We start from the raw sequence: 23,758 nt of genomic DNA on the forward strand, positions 1-23,758 counted from the left end.
AAATGTCAAAAAATTTCTTGTTCTGCACGGGACAAAGTGTACTTTTTTTGCTCCCCCCTTCCCGCACTAGTCCTGACCTTTACAGAGGTGCGGAGGCAGGGACTGCCTGGTGGACTGGTGGGTGGGTGGTGGGCTGCCTCGTGGGGACTGGGTGGGCTGGTGGCTGCCCCCTTGCCAGGAGCTCCTCATAGCCTGTGCCCTCTCTGCATGCCCAGTGCCTGGCTGGGAGCCAGTGTGGCAGGAGTGGCGCTGTTCCCGAAGCAATTCCAGCAGCGCACAGAATCAGATTCACAGAATCGTTATGGCTGAGAGGGATCTCTTGAGATCATCTGGTCCGACCCCCCTGACAAGGCAAGGTCCCCTAGAGCAGGTGACACAGAATTGCCTCCAGGTGGGTTTTCAGTGACTCCAGAGAGGGAGACTCCATGACCTCCCTGGGCAGCCTGTTCCAGTGCTCTGCCACCTTCAATGTAAAGAAATTCTTTGAGGTGGAACTATTTCTGTTTTAGTTTATGGCCATTGTTTGTCATCCTGTCACTGGGCACGACCAAAAAGAGTCTGGCACCATCCTCTTGGCACCTGCCTTTGAGGTATTTTTATATTTATATATATAATGAGATCCCTTCTCAGTCTTTTCTTCTCTGGACTAAACAGGCCCAGGTCTCTCAGTCTCTCCTCATGAGAGAGATGCTCCAGACCCCTCATCATCTTTGTGGCCCTCTGCTGGACCCTCTCCAGTAGCTCCTTGTCTTTCTTGCCCAGAACTGGACACAGTACTCCAGATGTGGCCTCACTAGAGCCGAGTAGAGGGAGGGGATCGCCCTCCTTGACCTGCTGACCACACTATTCCCAAAGCACCCCAGGATACTATTGGCCCTCCTCTCCACAAGGGCACACTGCTGGCTCAGGGTGAAGTTGTCATCCACCAAGACTCCCAGACCATTCTCTCCAGAGCTGCTCTCTAGTAGGTCAGCCCCCAACCCGTACTGGTACCTGGGGTTATTCCTCCCCCGATTCAGTACCCTACGCTTGTCCTTGTTGAACCTCGCTCAATTTCTCTCCTCGAAGGAGAGTCCCCGCCGGAATTCCGTGCGCCCCCCGTCGCCGTCGGGGCCCGGTGCCGGAGCCGCAGCACATCCGCCCGGCAGGTGTCAGTGTGGGCTGCGGGGCCGGGCGGGAGCGCCGCCTCCCCTCCCCCCCGCCTCCCGCCCCCCCGCCGGCGGCCCCCGCGCCCGCCCGCCCGCCGGAGGCAGACTCGCTGCAGACAGGCGGCAGCCAGTGGGGCGGGCAGGGCGGGGGGGGGGGAGGAGGAGGAGAGGCTGGGGATGAGTTGGAGGCAGGCACAGCCTCAGCGCAGGGAGAGAGGCTGCCGGAGACAGGCAGGGGGAGGCGGCGAGGCGCTCCGGAGGAGGCCAGCGCGTCGCGGGGGCGAGCGGCGGGGGCCGGCGGGAGGTGAGTGCCGCCCGCCGCGGCGGGGACGGGGGCGGGCGGGGGGCGCCGCGGCGGAAAGTGCCGGAGAAAGTGCGGGGAGGCCCGAGTTGGAGGTCTGGGAGCGGGCGAGGGACGAGGCGGCGGCTGCCGGGGGGCTCCGGCGGCGCTCGGCCACCCTCCGTGCCGCGGCGGGGGCAGCCCCGGCCCCCCCGAGCCGCTGCCGGGGCCGGGCTGAGCGCGTCCCCCGCGGCACCGGAGGGGCAGGTGGGGGTGCCGGCCGGGGCGAGGGGCAGCGCTGACAGGTACCCCCGGGAGCGGGGGGGAGCAGCCGGGGAGCCCCGCTGCCGCCGTCCTGCTCCGCCTTGCCCGGGGAGCAGCCGGAGCGGCCGCCGGGAAGGGAGACCTCCGGCGCTCCGCAGGAGAGGCGGAGACGAGCGGGGCTGCGGAGCCGCGGCGGCGGGCAGGGCGCTGGGGAACGCGGAGTGCGCGGCACGTCCTCTCCGGCTGCTCCGAAGTGGATACTGGAGCTCCGTCTGGCCGCTCGGCTCGGCTCGCCGCAGGGCTGGTGTCGCAGCTCGAGAACAGCCCGGGAACGGCGGTCCTGCCCGGCTCCAGAGGGGACCCTGGCGGGGATGCCCAGCCGCGGTCCGCGCCCAGCGCCGGGCGGGCAACTTTCACGGGAAGGCAGAGCAGCAGTGCGGCTGCCGGGCTCACGCACCAGTGACCTATATTTAATGAAGTGCCTTTTTTTTCCCCTAAAAAAAGAAAGTTTATAAAAAGTCTAGCTTTGCCTGCCTGTATGAGACGTCTGCCTGCATTGTTTGCATTGAATACGTACATCCCAAATTTCTGAATGGTGTGCCACGTTTTCTGTCATGTAGGTGGGTAGGTAGTTATGCGTAAGCTACGGTTTGATGCTTGCTGAAGAGGCAAACGCACCGTTTTGTCTAACTTTAAGTTCACTAAAGAACAAATAGAAAACGGGCAAAATACAAAAGTAACTTCTGTTTTCTTAGAAGATCTTAACACCTAGAATGACACAGATTTTGGTGGGATTCAGAACCTTTTTGGAATAGCAAATGGTGGTTGTGCATGAGAGCAGAAGTCTGGTGAATAATTTCATACGGTGTTAGAAATAGCATTTGGTGTTATAAAAGTTTGCTGATCTAAAACATGGGCATCTTCTCGTCAGGATGAAAAGTTCCTTTAAGAGGTTTGTCTGTGCTTCCAAACAAAAAAATTACTGCATTAAAATGTTTGTGGACTGGAAAGGTGCATCATGTAGCACATGGAGTGAAATGTCTACAGCATTGTACATCTGAGACCAGCCAAAAAGGAAGGGAGTTTTTGCCAGTAAGAAAGCCTGAGGGGCAATTACTGGTAGTCATAGATGAGGTAAGAACATAGATGCTGCGTGAGTATGAGCAATGTTCCTTGCTGGTCCTTCAACCCCTGGATATATTGGTTAGACAAAACTTCTATTCTACCTTCCAATTTCATTTCTAAGATAATGTTTTGGGAAATCTGTTCTTTTTTCTGCAGTGATCTAGAGTTGTTGGAATAACATATGATGCACTGTTGAGTAGAATTAAATTACTGCGTGTGGTGCACACGTGTTTGGTTCCACTAACGAGAATATAAATATTGTGGCTTTGTGACTGTAAGGGTAAGTTTTGCTGGAAAACCAGTACACTAGTGGGAAGCAGCCTAATCAGCCTCCCCTCATCCACATTAGCTGAGATAGTGATGATACATCTATATCTGTTCTGGTGTTTTAGCACCAGGTATTAAGTTACTGTGATACATAAAGTGACCAGCATGAGGAGAAATCAAATTGGAATGTGTTGACTATATGGAGTTATGTATGGAAGTAGAAATGCATGTTTGTATGTAATCTGTGTTTATAGCAGCATATTTAGTTCCCACTCCAGTATGTGAAGATCATAGTTGCATACACATAAGGCATGTCAATATTCTCCAGTAAATTCAGGTTCCAGCTGGGGCCTAAATGGTGATCAGTGTGTAACGCAGAATGAGTGAACAATGTGAGACAGTATATCTCAGACCATTGTTTTTTGTTAACTGAAACATTGCAGGCACTAGGCAGCATTTGACTGATGGAAGTTTGAATTCAGTCTTCATCATCTTAGACTTGTTACAAGAAAACTTGTGGAAGTAGAAGGATATCGAGATTCAAGACTGAGGCACAGTTGCATTAAGTTTGATAAGACTAAAACTATTAAGGAGTGGCTTAACCTAAGAATTTAGAACTAACCTGTCCCTTTGTTATTTTTAAGTAGGTAAAATGGTATTTGCATAGGACATTAAGGTGAGAGACTTGAAAAGATGAGTTGTTAGTTTTTTCTGCATTGAAGGTGCACTTTTGGGGGGGGGAGGAGGGGAAGAGAAGTTTTCTGATTTTCTTGACCAAAATTTACTTCTCTTTTTCACATCTGCACTGCAATACTCTGTCTAGTGGCTACTGCCCTTCTGACAAGAAATAATTGCATGTCAAGTGACACCATCTGAAATAATTTGGAATACTTTCAGGATATGATGTGCCAGAGAGAAGTAAATGATTATTGAAATAATAGAGAAGTACCTTAGAAGTAATTTAATGTAATCTCTGAGAGAAATGAAGTGTTAAAAAGTGGATGTCTGTCCAACAGCTCTTGCATCAGGAGTCATGGTTGTTGCATTCAACTTGTGAGTGGTCTTGGAAAAGTTTTTTTTCTATCTAGTTTCTAATGGTTCAAAACAGCTCCCTGCAAGTGAATTGCCAGTTACGGCAATGCAGATACTTCTAGGAGTTTAGAGATGAATTTTTCTGCAGATTGGTTCTGTGGTAACCGTGAAATTCTTCAATGGCACCAAGCTAGTATCAGCTGCTCGTTAAAGGCACTGATGCCAGAACAGTGGTGCATCAGTTGCTGGGAATCCAACCCTGTAGTGAAATGATTCATACATATACATTTTCTTTTCTCAGTTGACAGCTATTTTTAAGAATAGCCGTCTTGCCCAGAAGGTTGATATCTAAGCAAAGGCAGCCTAGATAGCTAAAAATTTCTTTCACACCAAACATAATCTTAGTACACTAAAACATTTAAATGGAATTGATTTTAATTGATTCTTGCTGAATCTCTGATGCTAACTGGTCATTATAAAAGGATCATGGTGTTTTGGAGCTGGTATCAGGAAGTCAGCAATTTTTTGCACAAAGATGATGAGTTTGAAGTAAAGATTTGAAGCAATTTATAGTAACAATGGATAGTGATATCTATATGATAGCAGATTACCTGAATAAGTTCCTGAAGAGGATTGGATTCTCTGGATGTAGAAACCTGCAGAAACGGCCTTGAAATGACACATTTGTCCAGTGTACTTTAAATTTCTCTATGTGGTGCATGAGCAGAATATTCCAGTGAAGGAAAGCTGTGGACCTTTATTTTTTTCTATTGTCTCCTTCTGAACCTCATATTTGAAAAATAAACTTGATTTCTTTCTTTTACAGAGGAGTTTTATTTGCTGATTTCTGAGACAGTTGAATAATAGTTACTGTGAGGGGAGAGCAGTAGAAAGAATGCTTGCAGGTGAATAAGAGTGAGCACAACATTACAGTGTGTTCTGTATTTCATGCTGGCAAAATGTCTCCATATTCGTCATCTATATTTATTTAATATATGCGTTTCAGTAGCGTATGCCTTGATTTAGCATATTTGGAATATGCTGAATGTAGATGCATTTTACTAAATGCTTTTTCTCATTGTTTAGTTAAGCAGTGGAAATTTTCAAGCGCCCATATCATCATTCATTATCACTCAGCGTAATAATGGGTAAATTTAATCTTTCTGATTAAGATTATTTTGGTCACAAGAGACAAGAGACTGAAAATGAATAATTTTCTTGATGTTGTACCATGTCTGTGTTTTTCATATCTGCTGTTCTTTTCTCTAAAATCCTACTACAGACAACACTCTGACCTTTTAAACTGTGTTCGAATGATCTTGCTCTACATCAAACTTTTCTTTCAGGTAGGAGACAGAAATTAAGAACAATCTAAATGCGTTTTTTCTTCTTATTGCCAATGGAGAGCTTTTCTAGATTTGAAGTAAGTTTTCTTTGTGCCAAATGGTTGACTTTTCTGGAATAAAATCTCTCTAGGGTATGCAAAAAGTCCTCTGGTTAATATATTGGCATTCCCAGAACCCACTAAAACTTAGGCAGGTTGCCAAACCCCACTTAATGAGGATGCCGAAAGTCTGGCACAAATCTGCATGAAAACTAGCGAAGAAGCTGGGGGTGGAAGTGCATGTGGTGGGGAGAGGGCTGGGAAGGCAGCATATCCACACCCATAATTTATTTTTAATGTCTGCATTTTGCAGAGAAACTAGTTAGAAATCCTTACCCCACAGGATTTTGAAAACTCACTGGGGGCAGGAGTCTGTGTCCTTCAAATTGAGGGAGCTGTGTTCTCATACAGTTTTATTAGGAAAGCAGTTTATGAGTTTGGGGGGTTAGTTTTTGAGGAGAGCATCAAAGAGGACGGGCAATGATAGTGGTCTTATGCTTTATTATCTGCTAAAACTGAAAAGTATTTGAAAATGTTGTTAGACAGTTTGGGGAACAATGGAAGTCACTGGTTGCCAGAATCCACACAGAAAGGCTGTTAAAGTTACATGGCAGGGATAAATAAACCACTGCTGCTATAACACTTTTGCTCAGTGTAAACCTGTGGTGTGGGCTCTGCCTGATGACCTTGTGCTTATGTTTTAGTACATGTTAAGTAGAATTGCAGGTGTAATAGATTCTCTGATGGCTAGATAACTGTTACAAGAATCAGTCACACACCAAGATGGGGCCACTAAAACCAGAATATATTGGTTTGTGTTGAATTAGATGTTTAGTCTTAGAGGTTGAATCTTACTGAGCAAACTTAGTTGTATTCTGAACTGAATATTATTTCAGACTTTTAAGGGATGAACATTTTCAGCATTTTTCCCAGGCTTTAGTCTCTCTGAGCCAAAAAAACATGGGTCCTCTCTAGACAAATTTATAAATAGACATTTGGTTGGTAGGCATGCCTGAAAATTTTTTTTAAATCCAAAATAATTCTAATAGTTTTTTTGCACATGACTGAATTTGGAAACGTGTATGCTTAGTACTTGCTTTTCAGTACAGGTTTCAGTTGTGTGTTTTACCATTTTGGAAAACTCTTCCTCTCTAGAGAAATTTTATTCACTAGAATAGTGGTGAGTACTTGATAAGTACTGTTGGGTAGTACTAAACTGAAACCCAGATGCTCCTATTTGATTTTGTTTGGTTTCACTAAGGTGAGTTGAAAAATGAAAATATTAGTCATTGGACTTCAGTGCTGGTTGCAGTGGATAAAAGGACACGTGTATTTTGCCAGTTGCATGGGGATCTTTGCAAAGTTTTACCTGTGCAGATGTTGACTCCTGACTGTCTATAGGACAGGGAAAACAAATGATGAGAGTGGTAGACTGTGTACCCACTTTTCTAAATTAGCATGTGTTTAGGATTAGTTCTGAAAGGCAGGACAGTATTGTGTAGAAAAGATGCACTGCTCAAATGCTGCACATGAGAATGGAGTGAGTTGATGAAGTGTCTGTAGGAATGTGATTGTGTTTCCATCTCCTAGTGTTCTTGATTTCTTCCATGCTAAACACCTTTTTGTTGAAAACTGAGAATAAATCTGCTTCTGAAAAAAGGTAGTCATGATAGTGAACGTGTATTGCCTGTAAGAGATGAGTTTGGAGATTTCAATTATTTTTGAATTCAGTGTTTCATTTAGTTCCTATGTTCTTAAATTGTAAAAGATGCACTGACCTTTGGGGAAGATGTGCTTTTTTGCATGTTTGTATGATAAATATCTTGAAGTTTGTATGATTCTATGATAACCTTTGATCACTGAGTGTATTTAAGTCACGATTTTAGAGGACAATACAAAATTCTTTTAGTTTCTGTTAGGAACAAATGTTAATGCGCAATAAAATAAGTTCTAGAATCTCTCCCACATTGATAAGAGACTAGAAAACAGTGTTTTCTTCTGGATAAACCCTGAAATTTACTCAGAATTCTAAAATAAGTGTTGACTCATATGCCTAGTATTATCTGGCATATGCCAGTATAAGGCTACTGTGTTTTGTCTTTAATTTTCAGCACCAGTACTTGCAAGCATCTTCAAACAGTACTCTGTTTTTTAAACACAAGTTGCACTCTTCTTGATTTCAAAGATTATTGGAAGGAAAATGTGTGATTCTTTTTTAATTACCTCTTTATGTTGTGTGGCTGAGCCTATTATTTTGGTTTCTCACACCTGTAACCTACTTGTTCCTCGTTTCATAGAGGGAAAGGAGGGGGCAGTCTGTGACTGAGATATGAAGCAATCTCTTTAACAGCCGCCTTCTTCCACTGAGACTTTCATGAAATTTTTACTGTGCATTAATTAAGAGTGATCCATTATTACTTTGGACTTGTAAACACCTTTAAACATTCCATTAGGTGTTAATGACACATGAAGCAAGAATTAATATGGATTTGTTAGTCCTGTATCTAGTAGGGATGTACTTAGTATGTAATTGCCTAAATGTAACAGTGTTTCTTAAATTGTTGGGTGTAAATAGTATTGCTTCATTTTCTGCTTTAGCTTAACCATTAGTCATTGAGTCAAGTGAGGCTAATTCGTAGAACGTATTTTGGACTGTATTATATAGAACGTCAACTGGATGTTTGCCATGGTTTGCTTGGGATTTTTGTAAGACAAAGTGAGTTGCCTGACTTCTGCCCTGTGGGTCAGAGTTAAGGAGCGCAGCAGAAGGTGTGGGAGAGAAAACGTGAGGAACGCTTATAAGTAACCTAACTTAATCTCCATAGCTGTTGCAATGGCATCTTCTGTGAAATACCCAGTTGGTGTGTGTTCTTCCATTACAATTTCATCTCGAGGGTTGACTGGTTTTGTAGGTTTTGCCTAACTAGTGCTAAGCAAAATTAAATGGAACGTTTGTAGAAATGCCTGCAGATAAGATTCAGTACTCCTAAATTAAAGATTGCACCTGGTCATATAAAGCTAGACTTGGGCTAACTGATAGCCTCTGTTGGCCAGTGCCACTGCGTAGTTGTTTTGTTTTACAAAAGGTTTGCATTGACTATAATTCCTCACCAAACTTACATGGATACTGGAAGTGAAGAAGAAGGGGGTTCTATGAATATTTCCAACATGGATGTTTTCTGGTTTTTTTTGACCCTCTCACATTCCTCTCACTGTTTTAATAACCTTCCTAGCACATTTCTAGAAACAGGTCATTTGAGATAAAATTCTTGCAAGTACCCCATTTTCACTTAAAATATCCTAAAGTATGAGTTATTCTCATTTAATTGAGAAGCCTCTAACATGTAATCCATCTATCCAATTAAAGCAGCTTGTATAATGTTGATTACAGGTACTATTTGGTGTCTGCTTTTACATAGTTTATAATAATAATTTTTTTTTAAAAAAGCTGCCATCTGTTGAACAAAAATACTGCCAGTGTTTGTCAAATGTGTGCTTTATCTGACCTGTTCTACTTAGCACCTTATGGCAAAGCTTTATCATAAAAGCATTCTACAAATATTTTTATTCTTACGGTGCCTTATTAGATTGATAACAACAGTGGTATAACTTTTTAGTGTAGGGATTAATGTACCAAGGATTAGGGGGATAAACCTCTCTTTAGTTGCAAGAGGAAGTTACCTGCAGTTACTACAGAGATGAGGATAACTCACAGCTGTAGGTGAAAATCACTGTTCTGTTCTAATGATCTTTGCAGCCTTTTGATGAAAACAGCTGCAATAATGCAAATTTTCTACAGCAAAAGGTGCCAATAATCTATGTAGACTGTTCTCCTTTTTCTCATGGATGGTGGCTGGGCAAGTAGGTAAATTTCAAGACAGAAATATCACAGTGCTGATGTGTGTTATTGCTGATAATGCATAGTCATGAGTTTTAAAGTGTTTGGTTAATGATTCTTAATTTTGTTTGAAATTACCTAAAAGCATAGCAGACCAAAAGGAATTAAAAGAAGTACAGAGAGGAATAAGAAGGCCTCTATAGTTTGTAGAGTGGGAGTTAGGTGTGTTAGGTATTCTGAAAGTGTCTTTTGAAATGTTGAGTTCTCTCTTCAGTTGAATATGCACCAACAACAGATTCTGCCTTTTCCCATTCCGTTTTTCTCCTGGGTATTATTAGGAATTGGAGATAAAAACCTTTAATCATGTCTGCGTGGAGACACCAGAGCAAATCATTTGAAGTGTTGATTCAGGATGTATATGTTAAAGTATGTTAAACTTGTGTGTGAATGCTCTGTTGAATATAGAACAGCCTTATATATTTAGCTTGAATCAATCAAAGGTCATTTTGCATCTGATGGAGAACATAATTTATAACATAAGTTAAATTACAGTGATCTAAACCCATCTGTGAATGAATGAGAAGCTTTTGACATAGATGTTTACCATGCTGTAACTTCAGGGTTTTATACTGTACTTGATTTATCACAAGTTTCCTCCATGTCACTTGTTATTGATCAGTTTTCATGATGCTGCCATTAAGAGGCATTTTGGATGGAGCTAATTGCAAACTTTCAAGTGAACGTAATTTATTCAGAAAATGGCAGTTCATTGAAATTGGGATGTTTCTTTGCAAATATTTTAGATATGGCAAGCTTTGAAGTCAAAATAAGACACAACCTCTCTTTGATTCCTGGTAAACTTTGTTTGGCCAGAGGCCTGGTGTTTTCAGGGTTCCTGTCATAGAGCTAAACTGCCAAGGATCCCACTTTGTGACCAGGGATGCTATGATTCTAGAAACATGTGGTTTCACTGGATAGCCTGCAAGAGAAATCGGCTGCAAAGTCAAGGGCTGAAGAAAGAAAACCATGTGGGCTCACCTCATATTTGGGGACCTGAAGTGATCCTTTATATCTACCATTTGAAACTGTTGGTCTTTTAAAGATTAAAACTACGAAAAAAATACATTCTGTTTGACAGTTGTAAAATTGAAGCCTTCAGTTGCTAGGAAATTAGGAGTTTTATGGGGTTTGTCCGTTTTGAGACACATTAATAATATTGGAGAATATCTTGCAGCCCAGAAATGTCTGGTTCTAGTCAGAGCTTTGTTTTATTATGCTTTTGTGGATGCCAATTAATATCTCCCCCCCTTTTTTTTTTTTTCAATCTGAAGTTCATCTGATGGGGGAAACCAAACCTCTGTTGCCTGAAGTCTTTGATTTACCCTTTGTCATGTCAGCCCTGACCACAGAGGTTTGCAAGTTGCAGTTCCCTGTGTGTAAGTCTTCCCATAGGAAGACTTACCTAAAGGAAAGAATATCCTGAAGCTTTTATGTGCCAATACATAAAAATGAAAAATGAAGCATATATTCTTCAGGGTTCTGAGAAAGAGGGGAGATAGGTGTTATCTGTTTTTCTGTTTTGTCCAGCTGAACTTGCCTCCCAGAGGGAGTTTTGTTGCACAGAAGAGGAACTGTCCAGTTGAAGTAGTTGCAGATGCAGTATACATAGGGGGAAATTCTGTTCTACCTACACCCTTTTGTAAGTGATCCTTACAAAACTGAGACTTTTCCTGGACATTCCTCTTGAGCTCCATGTTGTGATGGAGGTAGAGATTAGGAAAAAAGGCTACCCTTGTATCTTTATTTATAGATGTTCTATTTTATAAGATGATCCAAGGATTACTGTAATCACCGTGTAACAAAAACCTTCTGAACTTTCAATTGGTCAAGAAGATAAAAACCATACTAAAAGTTGTGAAGGGAAACTTGAAAATCTGATTTCAATACATTGAAATTATTTTATGGTTGAAGATACTGAAAGCACAGTTGTCCATTTAAAAAAATAGGAGACAAATGAATTATGCTGTATTAGCTGTTGTGCATTTAGCTGAATCTTTCAAGATGTTTGCATGCTTGTTAAGGTTGTGGCCATTGCAGTAGAGGCAGATAAATTTTAGCAGCTTAAGCATCTCCCCAGCTCATGAATGTAGAGAATTCTCGATGTATTCCCAGAGTCAGTGAGTTGATTTGGTTTTGAAATTGAAAAGTTTTGCCACAGAGTTATAATAGTCTCAAAGATGTAACTTTCTGGCTTTAGATAGTATAGCAGATATTAGAGATGAGAAAATATGTATCAAGTCCTCTTCCTGGCAGCTTGAGTCTTACATTTGGGTGAGTTGAGGAGTAAAGTTCTTACTGGATGCTAAGGATAGTCTCTTTTCACAGTGTAAAAGTGTCAAAAGAGTATTTTTTCCTGCTTCTGACTTTGATGGGTAAAATACGCCATGGTACCCTTATGTGCTTGAGATGTTCTCCCTGACACCAAAACAAATGATTTGTGCAACTGGTTCTGTTATCTCCCAATCTCCCACATATTTCTGCTAGTTTTCCTGTTGCTCCTATGGCTAGATGTCTCTCTCTCTCTCTTTTTTTTTTTTTTTTTTTAAACTGTTGGGTAGTCCTTTAGGATACAAACATATCTGTAATGTCTAAATGGCTTCCTCTTCTTGCCTTTCCCCTTCCATCCCAAGCAAGAAATTCCAGATGGAAGCTCTTTGGTGTCAGTAACAGCTGTACAGCAGATAATTTCTTGCATCCTTAGAGCTGTAATATTTGTAACTCCATATATGTAGTTATGATATACATTTACATTAAGGATCTTCTGGTCTTTTAAGTTTCCTCAAGGCTCTTCTAATCATTCTTGATACAGCATTTTGCCCTATTTTCTGTTCCTGGTTAGAAATAGCTTCTTTCAACATAAAGAAGTTAAGATATTCTGTTGTAAATTTGATTTTTAGGAAGCCTGAATATTTTAGAGTCTTGTGTTGTAATTCAAAAATTGTGCTCTGTTCTTTCATCTCTAGGATTTATAATAAGGTGTCAGCAATGATCTAGTCCATCTGGGAGCTTGCATCAATGCTTGGGAGAGCCATATGTGTCTGCCTCAAACAAGGCTATAGAAAAGTGTTCCACTAGCAACCAAGATGTCATCCATCTGCTAGACAATCCTGTAGCTAGTTAGCTTAATGACGTATTTATTTGACTAGATGTTTCTGCATAGCAGACTCCAGCTTTCCTCCCTGTCCAAATTAATACCAAAACCTCCGTGCTCTGGAAAAAAAACCCCTGCCCATTCTGGAGAATGTCAGGAAGTTTGTGGCTTGATGGATTTCATCTATTTATCTACCTCAGGATGTTGCACTCTCAAATTCCGAATGAGCACATTGTTAGGAGATGGCTCCAGCCTTCCTGTGTGGGGAGCCCATGCAGTGCAGGTGTCTGGTGGCAGAGGGATCAGCAGACTAGATGTGAGGCCCGGGTGACCTTAGACGCGTGTAGAAATCCAATCATGCTGCTACTACTTTAGGGTATTATTTTAGCACACGGAGCTGTGCGAGGATTTCCTCCTGCAGCGGTCAGAGCTGGAATTGTCATAGTAAACATTTTGCCCAGCTACACAGAATAAACCGGGTGATTATTTCACTTGGTGACTTTAACAGAAACGTTTGTTCAAGATAAAGGCATTTACAGTCTTCAACATATACGTTCTAGATATTTGTATTCTTGGCTGGCCCCGCAAACTCAGAGCTCTGGGAATTGTGCTTGAAATATACTGTGGGAAGACCAGCTCTGTAAACTTCAGATACTCTGCATTCTTACTGTGGTACAATAGAGCACATTAAAGCTGACTGTCATTGATTCCTGATTTTTCCAGACACTATCCTACTGTTTCATTTTTTTTTTGTAGTCCAAAGAGGCTGAGTTACCGTTGCAAATTCTAGTCTGATCTGATTTCTAATCTGTCTATGAGTCAGAGTTGAGCTGAGAAGGGAACAAAACCACAGGAGAAGTGCAAATTTAGATGAAAAGAATGTTTTATGTTGATAGCAATTATATTAACCTGCGTTGAGGCAATCTGGTGAATTTATTGTGGAAAAATGCATATATTTATTCAGACCACTCTAGAATCAGATCCATCAGTAAATCTTCATCCATGTCTTGTAAGAGAGTTTACATTCAGCTTCACATTGATTTCAGTGGGAATAGAGAGACCGTCGCAGCCTTTTCTGGATACGGCTGTTTGTGTGATTGAGGCCAACATGGTGCTACCTACTGAATTTGGTAAATTTTACCTGACAGATGTTGTTTAAAAAATAGCAGGCATGGATACAAATACTTAGTGAACTTCAAGGGGGGAAAAAAAATGATAGTCAATGCCAGTCCTAAATAAGGCTGAGAAACAGATCCTAAATAAGGCACAAAAATTTGCTTTCTTGGCTGTACACTAGAGGCCTCTCTTCTTACAGGTGTAAAACTTTTTTTTTTCTTTTTTTTTTTTTTTTTCCTGTGAGCATAATAGCAGTTCTAAACTGAAAAAGTAGGTGAAAGTAAAATCAGGACAATTCCATGGAGGAGCATAGAGATTGAAGAGGTGAACTGTACTCACTCTTTCTTCATCTTCTAATGCTACAAAGAGAGTTGTAGAATAATTGAGGTCAGAAGAAACCTTCTGGAGTTCTTGTCCAACCTGCAGTAATAGGACTAAGGCTTTTCTGAAGAAATACTTTTAAATCTAGAAATTGTTATTTAGATCTTAATATTCGAAACTCAGTTGTTTTCATATGTTTTGAATTGCTTGTGTTTGGGCAGAAGTGCAGTAAAAGTCAAGTAGAAGAAATTAAAGTATGAATAAAGAGAATCTTAATTTTAGAGATACTAAGTAAATGCCAAAAAAGAGCAAAGTTGACACAAACTCTAGTTGCAAGTGGGAGGGAGTGACCATCTCATGAGTGTCTGAAAACTGTTGCATGTGTTTAAAGTAAGCAACACTTTTTATTTCCTTGAGGTGTTCTAGATAATTGGTAAAGAATGTTGCTGTTTACCTTTTGAGAAGGGAAAGAGATGACAATTCTTCACTGATATGAATTTATGTATATTTATTTGTATTGCTTTTGTCAGAGGACTACTTGTTAAATACAATAAAAGCAAAGCATCTTTCCGCATCACCTTATAAAAATATAGAAGTCTTCTCAGAGGTAATTCTGATGGATCCAAATAACTTTTAGTAAGCTTTTGGAGAGAAAGGAATTTTACATCTTACTGGAAAACTTACAGGATCAAAACTTGATTGTTTTAAAACACAATGAAAACATCATCTTTGTACTTTTCCACAAAAATTATGTTTGTGTTGGTCTTCAGTGTTGTATGATATCATGCAAAATAAAATTTAAAAAAATTATTGGAAGTCATACAGCTATGAAATATTGTAAAATTTCAATCTTTTCAGTTTTTATTTTATTATTGGTGTCATCAAAAGGGTAATTTGCAGCAAATATTTCTGTTTTGATGCATTGCATTTTCTGGTGGAAAACGGATCCGCAGGAGTATTTCTGACAAGAACTGATAACTTCTTGTTTGGGAGATTTGCTTTTTATTATTTAATTACATTTATGTGTTTCGGATTTTTAAAAGTTCCTTTACTTTCTTTCCATTTCCATTGTAACTTTGGAACTTGATTAGGGAGATTGCAAAACCTCTGTTGTTTTGAAGCTTCATTCTGTTCTGTTGCTTCATTCTCTTTGTATTTTTTTTACTATGTAAGAGAATATATTAATGTATAGAAGAAGATGGAGCATCTTCGTGGTTGATCTCAGCTGCTGGATATCTTTTGTCTGACTCGACAGCTAGCAATATTAATCTCCTTCATTTCTTACATGTACAGATACTGTGCAAGACCTTTTTTTTAATCTCCTACTGCTGATTTCCCAGTCCTTTTTACCTGCTGCTAATCCTATGTAGTTTAACACTTCCTACAAATGGAAGGAGATTTATACAGAATCATTTTGAACCCACTTTATGTTTCTGTTCACTTATAATTGAGGCTAATAGTAAACCAAATGAGGCTTTGCTTCTCAAGTAAGTGTGTAGCACTGGCTATGTCAGTTCTTTGTCCCACTAGCAAGTGTTTTCCTTTTTCCAGCACTTCATATGTGTGGATGAGTATGTTTTTCTTGTTGTTATATGTTCCTGTCCAGTGATACAGAAGTGCTGTCTTACAAAAGAAGATTATGTGCTTCACATCTACTGAAGTAATAAACATAAAACTGGACTGTCTTGTCCGATTTAATTTACGTATACTAAGATAGTGTTTTAACACATAACGATAAAAAGTAAAGGGGATGCAGGAGGGTGGTACATCTTCCTGGAATAATTTCTGCAGTGCTTATTGCTTGGATCTCACAGTGATAAAGTCCTTGTCTTTGGATACTCAGAATAGGGTTAAAAAAGAGATATATGATATTTGACTTGGGAAAGTCCTTATGCTGAGTGATTTCTGTTTACACTATTTTGTGTTATAGCCTTTATGCTACTTAAATTCAAAGAAAAAAGCATAGAAAATAAGTGAAAAAGAGTGTCTTTGACTTTTGCCTTGAAAGCTTGAACATATGATAGACCTGAATGCTGTAAAAGCCAACAGGCTCATTTCAACATTGATCATTGGAGGCTAAATGTTGAATACACAATTAAGGATGGACACAATGTCCAGTGGATGGACATAATGTACTTTGGTAGTGGAACAGCCTATAGTGAGTTATCACATCAAAGCCTGATGCACTAGAAATGGTAAATGATACCAAAACACGTACCTGCTATTTAGGTCTGCCAAAGCAATTAGCCACCTTTTACATTTCTTTTTAGCTGTCTGATTGCTAGCACAGTATAATTTTTTTGTTCGAGGTTTTTCATATTCAAGTAAATTACATGCTACAGGGTGCATTTGTTTTGTGAATGTCACTTTTACAGTCAAAACCTTATATGCCGCTGGATAAACATATCATGTTGTAATTAGGTATGTCTGTGTTTACCAAAACTGTGTCAGAATGTAAAACCATCAGATTAATTAGAGTTTGATTAAAGTGGCACAAGTACCATTATGCAGTCTCCTTTGTACTGTTTTTGTGCCTATGCTGTGAACTCTGTATTCCCTTTGTAGTGTCAAATGCTCCTGCAAAGAGCTGGCCGTGAAATATTTTTTTTCATTTTTTGCAATTAAGAATAATTATTGAGCAATTATTTGTGTAAATACCTGTCTGAAAACCTTGTTTTATCTGCTAATGTTAAATAAAAAAATAAGTGATGTTATTCGTGCTCTCCATCTTCTTTTTAGATAACCTGTAAAAGGTAAATGGTACAAATACAATATCCCATATAATTGAAAGTTATTGATAAAATGGGGTGGAATAATACAGATAATGCAAACCCCAAACATGCTTATAATGCTTATAAATATGTTAATTAGCAGATAGAAAACTTGAAAGCTCATGAATGTTTGAAATCCAGTATGAACTGCAGCAAGGATGTAAAAAAAACCCCCAAAAACATTGCAGAGGTTTCTAATAATTTTACAAAAAAAATTAAATGATTGTTCTTTTTGCATGAGCAGCTGTTAGATTCATGCTATCTCCAATGTTTAAAAAAGGAATAAGACTCCATTTCCTGGCCATACATTAGTTAATTAGACTGGCTGGTGTAGAATATCATCTGCCAGAAGCACCATGATGGCTTCTAGACCTTCTTGTCACTGCTACTTTAATTTTCCTCTCACTGCTGTTCAGGCTATTTCTCAATTCCATTTCCATATTTTGGGAATCTTAGCTTAGTAAGAGTTTCCTGGGTGCCAGGTCTGAGTTTGTATTTTTGTGAATATTCATGTAGCCTTCTTGAGTTGGTCACTTATGGGTTCTGTACAGGATGTAGAGCTCATGCCATCCTGCCAGTGCAAGAAATATTGCCATGATGGCAGAAAAGTGTCAAACTTTGCCACCTGTTTGTCACCAACTTTGCTCTCACTTTCACTGAAAACTGCAGAGGGGGTCAGACATGAATTGTTTACAGGCAATGCTGCTTATTTCACTGCAAGAGAATAGTTTGGTCCTGTGGTTTGAATTCTACATTAAAAAAAGACAGAACATCAAACTTCCCAGTGACCTCTTCCTGTCCCTAAGTCCAGGTTAACAGTTGTCATGAAAATGGGGAAAGTAGAAGAGATGGAAATTTGATTATCAACCAATACAGTGTTTTCCCTGATCAGTACTTTTTAGGTATTTTAACTTTTTATAAAACATGATTTTCCTCTCTCCCCAGTTCTTTTCAGTTTACCAGATGATTGAGCTTAAATTAAGTAATTCCTAGGTATGATTTTCAGGGAAGCAAATTTACTAGTGCTAACTCTGCAGGAATCCTGTGCTGATATTGATGACTGGCTGTATTAATTGGCAAGAGTACTGTTCTCAAGTGAGATTATAACCAAGAAAATGTGTTGACTATTCTCAATACGGATTCTCCTTTTATACCCAAATCTGTGTTTGTAACTGAAAGTGTGGGATATATTCAAATTTGAACTTCTGTTCATGTCTGTGAAGGGGGAAATGTCCTTATGTTTTAAGTTACTGCATATTGTGTCTGTGCAAATATAAGTCTTCTTGATGTGAGGAGAGTTATTGAACACATCAAGATTTGCTCTGTATAAAGCTTTAGGAATGCTCATCTTGGTATTTTATGATTTGGGGTGTGCGTAAGAAAAAAAAATCTTCTTTAACTTAAGGTTAGTAGATTGTGTAGAAGAATCCCAGCAGCTACATAGTCTTTTGATTGTGGCTATTTGAAAGGGAAATGTTAGCAGTGTAATTTTAGCAGTGCTCACAGATCTGTGGTGCTTTTCTTATATTTTATGCCAGATATAGAAAACCATTAATTTGCTTTCAGGAGGAAAGAGTCTTCTCTTCTAAAACCAGGACCACAGGGACATTAATACAATGTGACAAAATTGTTCCTTGCTCAAGCTTAGGAATTGGTACATTGTGAGCATCTAAGAATCTTGTTTTATTGTTAGGCATCAAAAAGTGCAATGTTTAAAGTTGAAATTTTGAATTTTTGAATGATGTTCGTATTATTAAAAATATTGAAAAAAGCTATGACTTTTAACAGTAAAAAAAGGAAGAAGTATTCTGTAAGTCTTAATATGAAATGATAATTAAAAATAACAACCCAGGCAACTGTAACCTTCCTCAGGATATGTAGTATTCAACCTCTGGTTAGAAGTAAATATAGAAACCTAAAGGAAAATAAACATTTCTGAATAGATTAACACTGGCCCTGTTTAATGCAAAGAAATGATTGGTTCTGAAATTAGAGAGGTTACTTTGCCACGTGTTGAAAATAACCTGTGAGATAAAAATAAAAGCACAGTGCTTAAAGAGTAGAGGCCAGAAGTTTTAATCTAGAAGATTTAAATCTGATAAATGCGTGTCTGATGCCTTCACTGAGCTGAGGAGCTGTTCCAACATAGGTATGCAGGCAACAATACTCTTGTATCCCTGGAAATGCAAATTTGACAAAAATGCCTGTTGTCCAGGAGGACTGTTTCCAGCTTACCAGACAACTTCCCCATGTATCCCTCAGGATGGCATACAGAGGAGGTTATTTGTGCACTAATGTTCTGTTCTTCCCTTCCCTTCTCTTCTCTACTTGCCTTTCCTTCTCTGTTGAGTTTTGCTGCCAGTGAGCTATTCTAGTTCCCTGCAAACTGGGTTAACAGGAGCTAATATAGGTACTTTCAGGTAGTGTATTCCCATCTGCTCTTGCAACAAAATAAGTGTTCTGACTAAATACTGTAAAGATTTATGAAGCATTCCATCAGAGGGGAAAGATTGCTTCTGAGGTTGGGGTTTAGGATACAGTTACTTTCTCTTAGTTTAAAGCAAGTGTCTATTTAGAGAAACAAGGAGATAAAAGGCAGATGATGACTGCGTAGGGAGCTGTATGTGCATGGATACATATATTATATATAAAGAAAAAATTAGTCACGTGGATCTTTAAAGTCAAGTGACTAATGCTGTCTGACTCTAAATCCTGTAGAGTATTCTGTGCGCAGTTACCCTTGAATATCCTTACCTCTGTACTCTTCTGTTCTCCCGTGCTGAGTGAGTACCAGTCAGGTGGGAATAATGCTTTGGGCAGTCTGTTATGTTGTTGTTTCAGCCTGTGGCTCATATAGACCTCAAGGTGACTAGTGACAGGGAGCACATTACATCTGCCTTCCAAGGAGATGTGTGTTGTTTTGTCTGTATACATGCAAACAGTCACGCTGTGAAGAGTCTGAGTCTGGGATTAATAAGAGGATATCATTATTTCATTATGTTGATCTGCTGCTGTTGTTTGTTTGTTTTTCTTAATACAAAACACTTATTTTGAGGGAAAAATAGAGTATAAAAAAAATAGATGTAACCCTAAGGTACTAGGTTTTACAAAAGCTAATCTGCATATTGTCAGGCTTTCCCAACAGTGCCTTGTGGACATATAGGAACCTTGTGAGTTATGGATCTTTGGCATGACTCATGTTGCAATATGTTTATTGCTATCATGCTTACATCACATAGTCAAAAAAAAAGAAGTCTAAGTGTCTGTTCACTTTCTCTCTTGATATCAGGGTTGACCTAATTTTGGGAGCATATTTCTTTTTTCCTTACACTTCTTCATAGGATATGTTCAGCACCTAACTGTTGTGTTCCTTTGACTTCCATTTCTCTGGTAACACAAATTCATTGCATTATGATATTTTTGGGGCGTTTTTGCCATAGATATCTCTGATATGTAAAAGATATCTCTGATACGTAAAATCCAGTTTTTGTCTGTTGAAACATGTACTTTCATCAGTTGTGTTACACATACCATACGATACTTTGGAGTGGCTGTTGTCGTCAGGTATTGCACAGAAGTCCAGTAGGGCAGGAAATCTCGTGTAAGGTGGATTGCTCCTTGAATCCTTCCTAGTTTCTAGTAGGAGGATCTTTTGGAAATATCCAGTCTCCTTGGTTTGATTGCCATTGTTCTGGTGGCAGTCTGACCCTGCCCTCAGGAAATACTCTAATTTCCTGCCTGTAGACATGGCCAATCTGGTCAACTTTTGATATTGACTGTGACATTTTGCTGACAGTTAAAGCATTTTGTAGAAGAGGAAGCTGTTGTCTTGACAACTAAACTCCAGCTAATAATAGATAACTAAAGAAACCAAAAGTCCAAATATATCATAATTCTTACAAAATTCAAGCTTATTCTTGAGTCTGAAGGCTGATCTCAACACAAGTGTGTTTGTGTTTTAGATCTGTAGCATAAAGAGCTCAGACTTCACCGTGGCACAATAGTTTATAGTAGAGTTCGTCTGTATCTGTTTTAGATGCTTGTTTTTAATGTGATTAAACATCTTTTCTATGCTAGTTTGTTGCAAAGAAGACTCTCTATTTGCCCTGTAATGATTCTTACATTTCAGTGAATTAAAATTTCGAAGGTGCATTGCAGTTTGGGAATCATCATGTCAACCCAATGTACTGTATATGCTTCAGAAGAACACTTGGTGATCCAAGGATATAGACTCATTGTGATTTTTACCCTCCACTAGTGGATTAATAATTTCCTTTTCCTCCCCGACTTACTCTCTGAACAATTTTAAAGTTCAATTTCCAATATGATTTGTTTTCTTGTTGAAAGTTAATAGAGTAGAAGCAATGGCATGCGTGACAGTTGCAAACATTGGAAAAAATGTTTGTATGTTTTATTTTACTATTTCACTTTGCTTGTTTTTTTTTCAGTGAGTCCATTCCAGTTCTTTTTAAGATGAAAGGGACTTGCTTAGTCTTCATTAACTTGCACTTAGTGTGTAGTAACAAGTGCTTATATGCAACAATAATATGAACAATATACAAACTTTTATTAAATAAAATATTAGATTTTTATCTATATTTTTTTTCCTTTCTTCTTTTTAGTTCTTTTTTTTTCCCCAGAAGAGCCAGATAACTCCGCATCATTTCTGCTGTGCTAATCCTTCTTCCCAGAGCAGGGTGTGGATAGACCTTACAACATGGACTTAAGTTCTGATCCTCATTCTGAGGAGGAACAGCAGCTCTGGCTCAGCATTAAGTTGTTCCTCTGCATATAGAGTGCTTTAGAGGAGGTAGCATGAAGAATTTATTATAGCAGAAATCACATGTAAACATCATGTTCAGTTAAGGCACAAAAGCCCAGGAAGACTCTTAAGTTACGTGAAGAACTTATCTGGAGTGGAGAGCGAGGACTGTTAAACAGCAGTAAAGACATCCTCTGTGGGACTGCGTTTTAGAGTGGGAGTTAGTGTAAATGAGTTTGGACAAGCTCACTTGTTGTGGTTCCATCTGTGGTTTTAAAAGAAAGATTTAATAGTGGGATCTATTTTTTTAACTGTTTATGAAAGAAAGGGCATTGTATTTAAAATCACATATGCTGGTAGCATTACTCCTCTGCTGGAACTTTGAGAGATGAGCTCTGAGTGAGTCTCTTTTATTACAAAATGCCTTTGTTTAGAGATACATCATTCTTCTAGTGCGTAACACTGTAGGTGATTTGAGGTGTGATCTGACACTATAATGGTGTTTGTCTCAGACTAGAAGGCCCCCTCCCTTGCTGTTCATCCCTGTTTGCATTCTGTTGTTGAATAGCTGACTTAAGCCTTGGATGCAATCCGATAAGCCCTTGGTTTGTGGTGTGCTCTGTTGAACCTGGAAGGGAAGACTCTTCTGCAAAACTACTGTTGTGCAGAGAAGCAGTCCAAAAGCATATTAGTGTCAGCTTTCTAATCCATAGCAATATGAATAATCACTGCAAATTTTTTTGCATAAATTTGCAGAGATGGGAGGTGCTTTGGGGAGGTGGTGCTCAGACCGTGATGTCCTCTCATTTAAATTCATTGTAGAAAGGTGACAGCTTTTCTCATATTTTCTTGAAATGTCCGTTTTAAATCTGGTGATGTTATGAAGAGAAAGCAAGCTGATGGTAAGAGGTGAGGGTTTTGAGCTTCCATGCTTCTATTTCTAGAGGATACTGATAGTGTCATTTCTTTCCCCCTCAAAAGATTTGGAATTAGGCAGGAAAGAACATTTGTATGGTTGCTTTCCCTTTTGTTTGAACAGCTGTAAAAGTGTGGATTCAACAGGAGTTAAGAGGAACAGGTTAGTCACTTAAATAGAACTTTTCATCTTTTGTTTTTGTAGGTGATTCTTTGGACAGTCACGATACGTAAGACCTTACTGTCTTAATGAAAATAACTAGGCTGTATGGACAAAGAACTTAAATCTTCTAGGTTATGCTTAATGCTTTAGTTTATATGCCTTCAAGACTAGTATCAATAAGCTTGAGAGAATATTTTTCAGATAAAAAGTGTCTATAATGTTTACCTGCACAAAATACTTCCTTGTGATCTTCAGGAGAAAAAAAATGCAAAAATAGAACACTATTAAGTAAAAATTAGTATAGAGAGGAAAATTATATGCTCAAATTATAACAAACTGAGCATTTGAGTAGCTGAGGTTTCCTGTTGTTTTTAGTTAGGTAAGACCATTCCAGTTGTTTGTAACTTTCTCAAATATGACCCATTGGAGCGAAAATTTTACATCCTGGTTATATGATTTGAACTGATTATTTGGACTGGAAAGCTTCTGAGATGCAACAAATCAGTGGAAGTGTTTCTGAGCATGAATTTAGGAAAGAAGACGATCACTGTTGTCTCAGGGGGAAGGTCTCACCCATCCGTGACTGTCTTCGAGGGAAGACTTTACATTTGGTGGTTGACCATTGCTGGAGCTGTGCTAGGACAACTGTTGCAGTGATGTGCTTTGAAGTGGGTTACTTGAAAGGTCTGGATTTAGACTAAACCTCCAAGTGGGAATGGGAAGGGAGTTGCTGTTAATGCAGGTCATTCCCACCATACGATTTAAATGCAACCCTGCAAGTGGTCGTGGAGGCATGACTGGAGTAGGGGAAGAGGAGGAAGGGTCAGCAATCTGTGGGCTGGGAATGGGGTGACCAGCAGGAGTGAGAATCTCTCAAGCAAGCGCCACTGCTGAAGCCACTCTTCCATCTAGCAGGGCTACTATGGTATGTTTTACTTGGAAGCATCTTGTTGAAGAGAATAAATTGTACTTAAATGAGGATTTCTAGCTCGGTTGAATCTCACTGTCAGCACTTTGGGAGCACATATGTATGTGTTCTGTGATCTTGGTCTTTCCCAGAGGTATGGGAACACAGAGCCCTCATTTGTTTGGGGAAAATATCTCTCCAAGGGTCCTAAGTCCTTCTGCGTGTAAAAAAACTGCAGGAGGCAAAAGAAGAAATTTATAAGAAAAATAACAGTAAAAAAAACCTATTTAGAAACAAGGAGCCTCTATAAATGA

The 23,758-nt window shown here is 39.6% G+C and overlaps 1 protein-coding gene across 3 annotated transcripts in view; it reads left to right on the forward strand.

Annotated features, from left to right (window-relative positions):
• The first annotated feature begins 1,259 nt into the window (after positions 1–1,259).
• LDLRAD4 (low density lipoprotein receptor class A domain containing 4) overlaps positions 1,260–23,758 on the forward strand; it is a 285,405-nt gene continuing 262,906 nt past the window's right edge. Inside the window, exon 1 of one of the 3 annotated variants that reach the window (XM_064657432.1) lies at positions 1,260–1,452. The gene's annotated coding sequence lies outside the window, so the exon portion shown is untranslated. The remainder of the gene's footprint in view (positions 1,453–23,758) is intronic. The other 2 variants (XM_064657405.1, XM_064657423.1) reach the window with 2 other exon arrangements.

The sequence above is a fragment of the Pseudopipra pipra genome, chromosome 1, assembly GCF_036250125.1.
Source record: "Pseudopipra pipra isolate bDixPip1 chromosome 1, bDixPip1.hap1, whole genome shotgun sequence".
Lineage (NCBI taxonomy): Eukaryota > Metazoa > Chordata > Aves > Passeriformes > Pipridae > Pseudopipra > Pseudopipra pipra.